Raw genomic sequence first — 4,854 nt, 5'->3', positions numbered from 1 at the left:
TCTAAATAAAATAAAAACGAATGAAAATCGGTAAAAATACGTTTTATATAAATACAAACTTTTCCGACGCTGTTTACAGGTGACAGACAGATGCTTTATCACTCACATGTTGTATCAATTATATACTATATACGCTGCTACTACGATTCACAACGCTGCTGCTACTACGATTTTGGCAGCGACTTTTATACCTGTTGCATCATCTGTAAGGGCCCTGTGCAAAAAATACGATAGACCTACGTTTTTTTTTTTTTTATGCTGACTACACAGGTATTACTTGGCAGCGATTCAAGTTTGTTTAGGGCCTTGTGCAAAAAATATGCTTACCTATGCATTGTGACGTCATAAACTTGGCAGCGACGTCATGTTAGCCCTTCACAAGCCGCGATGGCTGCTTATTTTGACACAATAACACAGACTTTCACAGCGCTTGAGACTTCATGTAATAACAGTATGGTCCTATGGATTTCAGTACCAAAACTGATTTTCTACCGTTTTTCTTCCAAGAAAGTTCTGAACAGCTGAATCCTGGATCAGCCTAGATGTTATTTCACTGGATTATTTAATGAATATTACTCTACTGAGTTACCTGGTTACATGGTAAGTTTTAACAAACTTTTCTTTATACATTTTCTATGAAGGTCATCTTTGTATTTATTCATTATTACTGTGTTATATACCTTATGTTTAGAACATTCATATAAACACTGCCATTGTTTACCCTGAAATACACTAGGACACTAAAAGATCCTCAAAAATGTTGATAAATCTTTTTTGCATGAGTTATGATCATATTGTCTCACATTCCTTTTATTGGATCAGTATTCTAAATATTCTTATGAGGAGACTCCTAGCATATCTTATAAAATACTGATACATGCTTTTAAAACAACTAAAGTGATATTCTCAGTTGTCATTTCTAATATTTCTATGAATATTTAATCACAGTGACCAAAAGAAGGATATGGAGATAATCAATCAGATCATATTATGCCAATGAATCTTTTGTCTCAAATCTTTTTTAATGAAATATACAGAATCTTTTGCCTTATTTGTCACTCATATTTTTACATTCTGGTGCAACAGTGGCCCAATGAAAGTGGGAAAAACTCAGTCTGAGCATCTCTGTAAATCTATAAACATGTGTGCCCCCCCTTTTTTTTAAACCTTCATGTATATACATGTATGTATTTTATTTAGTCAGTGATTTCAAACATCAACATGTAAAATATATATTGAGTACTTTAAAAGTGAATATGCATGATTTGTACACCCTGAATATTCTGACATACTAATGGTGACATCAGTTAAAAGAGTAATTAGTTATGTAAAATTCAGTTTATATGAATGTAAATGGGGTATTTATTCTCAGTTCATGTAAGGTATAATTTGCATGTAACCCAGAGTGTATTTAATATTACTATGATGGGTCATTCTGTGATTGAATTTAAATCAGAAAAAATGTTTACTAAATTTTGGTAAAATATATATGGTATCTTTTACATTTCTGTCCTGTTTGTCTGTCAATTGTTGCTTTACTTCCTTTGTAAAATGAGGTTAATTTGTGTATCACTGAATATTGTATGCTTTTTTTCAGGATCAGCTGAGATGTTATTTCACTGGATTATTTAATTGGGCATATAATTGGATAATTCTGGTAAGTTTGTCTTTGTTTTGTTTACATTTCCTATGAAGGTCATCTTTGCATTTAACCATGATTATATGGATTAATTTAATTACTGTGTGATTCTTATGTGATCTAATATCTCTAACATTCATATAAGCACAGTCTTATTTTGTCTAAAATATACTAAGGAAACTTCATATTGTTAATAAGTCCTTTTGCATAAATTATGATATAATGTCATAATTCATTATGTCTGTTACCCATGGAATTCAGACTTACTAAATTGTGATCTATAAGGAATGTAATAAAAGAAAAAGTAAGAATCTACAAAAGGTTTATCCTTGTTTTGATTCTAAATATGTGGTATATATGGCATACATATATTTTCATTTTCACTTTTGTTTCTTGGTAATGAGCTTTTCAAAAAATGAAGGACTACCTGTTGTATATGCTAATATCTTTTTGTATGCTGTACTGACAGGTATTAAACAAAATTGAATATGCTGTTAAGAGAAAGTCTGTTAGTGTCTAAAAATTACACTGATAATCATTTTGTATTTGTGATATTAATACAGTAACTGTGCTTCTTTTGTTATCTAAAGATAACATGATGAACTATTTTCATGAACTTTTTGGCACTGTATTTAAACATGCAATGTTTCATGCAGTTCCTTGTCATATTAACAAAATGATTATATTTTCTACAGTCCTCAACCTGGAAGATATGTTTTATTCCTAACCATCTATAATCCATTCTCTTTGAAGTTCAGCCTGTCTGCCCAAATTCCTTTGGAAATACATAGTTAGTCAACCAACATAGAAACAATCAAACTTGAAGGTAAAGTTTCAATGAGATACAATTGTAATTTTAATTTATTTAATTCTGTTTTATTTAAATGTTTATATTTTAAAATGGATAAAAAAAATGGATAAAAAACATCTGATAATGGAAATCAATATCATAAAGATAGTAAGTTTTTTAGTGTCTAAATAATTAATCTGATAATCATTTTATTTATGATATTAATACAGTAGTTGTGCTTGTTTATTATCTATAGATAACATGATGAACTTTTCTCATCTGGAGTTAATGTTAAAAACAATTTTTTGAGATTAAAAACAAATATTTTCATGATCTTTTTTGGCATTGTACATGTTGTATTTAAACATGCAATGTTTCATGCAGTACTCTGTCATATTAACAAAATGGTTTTATTTCTACAGTCATCAACATGGAAGATATGTTTTGTTCCTAACCATCTGTAATCAATTCTCTATGAAGTTCAGACTGTCTGCTCTTCCTTTGGAAATACACAGTTAGTCAATCAACATAGAAACACACAAACTTGAAGGTAAAGTTTCAATGAGATACAATTGTAATTTTAATTTATTTAATTCTGTTTTATTTAAATGTTTATATTTTATAATGGATAAAAAAATGGATAAAAAACATCTGATAATGGAAATCAATATCATAAAGATAGTAAGTTTTTTAGTGTCTAAATAATTAATCTGATAATCATTTTATTTATGATATTAATACAGTAGTTGTGCTTGTTTATTATCTATAGATAACATGATGAACTTTTCTCATCTGGAGTTAATGTTAAAAACAATTTTTTGAGATTAAAAACAAATATTTTCATGATCTTTTTTGGCATTGTACATGTTGTATTTAAACATGCAATGTTTCATGCAGTACTCTGTCATATTAACAAAATGGTTTTATTTCTACAGTCATCAACATGGAAGATATGTTTTGTTCCTAACCATCTGTAATCAATTCTCTATGAAGTTCAGACTGTCTGCTCTTCCTTTGGAAATACACAGTTAGTCAATCAACATAGAAACACACAAACTTGAAGGTAAAGTTTCAATGAGATACAATTGTAATTTTAATTTATTTAATTCTGTTTTATTTAAATGTGGATAAAAAAATGGATAAAAAACATCTGATAATGGAAATCAATATCATAAAGATAGTAAGTTTTTTAGTGTCTAAATAATTAATATGATAATCATTTTATTTATGATATTAATACAGTAGTTGTGCTTGTTTATTATCTATAGATAACATGGTGAACTTTAATGTTAAAAACAATTTTTTGAGATTAAAAACAAATATTTTCATGATCTTTTTTGGCATTGTACATGTTGTATTTAAACATGCATTGTTTCATGCAGTTCCTTGTCATATTAACAAAATGATTATATTTTCTACAGTCCTCAACCTGGAAGATATGTTTTATTCCTAACCATCTATAATCAATTCTCTATGAAGTTCAGACTGTCTGCTCTTCCTTTGGAAATACACAGTTAGTCAATCAACATAGAAACACACAAACTTGAAGGTAAAGTTTCAATGAGATACAATTGTAATTTTTATTTATTATTTATTTATTTATTTATTTACATATGCATTTTTATATTTCTGAATTGATAAGTAAATGATATATGATTTTTTTTAAATAAAGAGGGCTTGGTGGTCATGGTCATGTTTAAACTCTATTGATATCCTTTAGAAGAAGAAGAAAAGGCATAAAAATTCATGATCAAATTTTTAAAACTAAAATGTATGAAATTTTTCTTTGCCAAATGATAGTTAACAGCTGAAGATAACATATTTATAGAATAAGTTAAATATGGCTAATTTGTTAACCCCAGCTTCCTTAATAGCATAATTGGTAAAGATAGGAAGTTTTGACTTCAATTGCTGATGAATTCTGAATTTTCCATTTAATATTAACATTCTATCAAAGAGAAAGAATACTATAATGTGGCTCATTAGGATGACCAGAAAAGAAATCTTAATGACCCTCTTGACTATGTATAAAGATTGTAACCTTATAACTGATGTAAGATGATCTGATTGTGTGGAAATAAAATTTCCTGGTGTTTCTACTACCCAAGATCTTCTTATGAGTGTATGGGACTGCTGTAAACCTTCTCCTGTTTATAAAAATAATACCTTGGAGCATGACACTTTATTCATAAAAGGTACTTTCAATATCATTTCTATGAGTTTGTGTTCTTTCTTTTTAATAATCTAGTGTTGTATCTCCTTTAACCTCATTAATATGTATGCTTCCAACATCTTAGATCTGTCTGTATAGTTTCTTCAGCTCTTTGAACACAAATACCCTGATTCAATCTTTTGAGGTAAACATCATAGAGACATCATAGATGATTATCAGAGTGTATATATCACAATCTTGACCATAAGGTCA

General features: G+C 28.5%; 1 long non-coding RNA gene across 2 annotated transcripts; it reads left to right on the top strand.

The window, feature by feature from the left end:
• Positions 1–336: 336 nt before the first annotated feature.
• Positions 337–3,487, top strand: LOC134238471 (uncharacterized). Of its 2 annotated transcripts, XR_009986024.1 has the most exons (5): positions 337–600; positions 1,598–1,657; positions 2,335–2,465; positions 2,852–2,979; positions 3,365–3,487. It is a non-coding gene; the product is annotated as an uncharacterized LOC134238471 (long non-coding RNA). The 2 variants fall into 2 exon arrangements; XR_009986025.1 differs by lacking the exons at positions 337–600; positions 1,598–1,657 and adding an exon at positions 2,069–2,108.
• Positions 3,488–4,854: the final 1,367 nt, after the last annotated feature.

The sequence above is a fragment of the Saccostrea cucullata genome, unplaced genomic scaffold (genome assembly GCF_032062105.1).
Source record: "Saccostrea cucullata isolate Sc308-1 unplaced genomic scaffold, CSIRO_AGI_Scuc_v1 ctg279, whole genome shotgun sequence".
NCBI classification, from domain to species: Eukaryota; Metazoa; Mollusca; class Bivalvia; order Ostreida; family Ostreidae; genus Saccostrea; species Saccostrea cuccullata.
The sequence above is the reverse complement of the archived record's forward strand: the minus strand, read 5'-3'. Positions and strand labels throughout refer to the sequence as shown.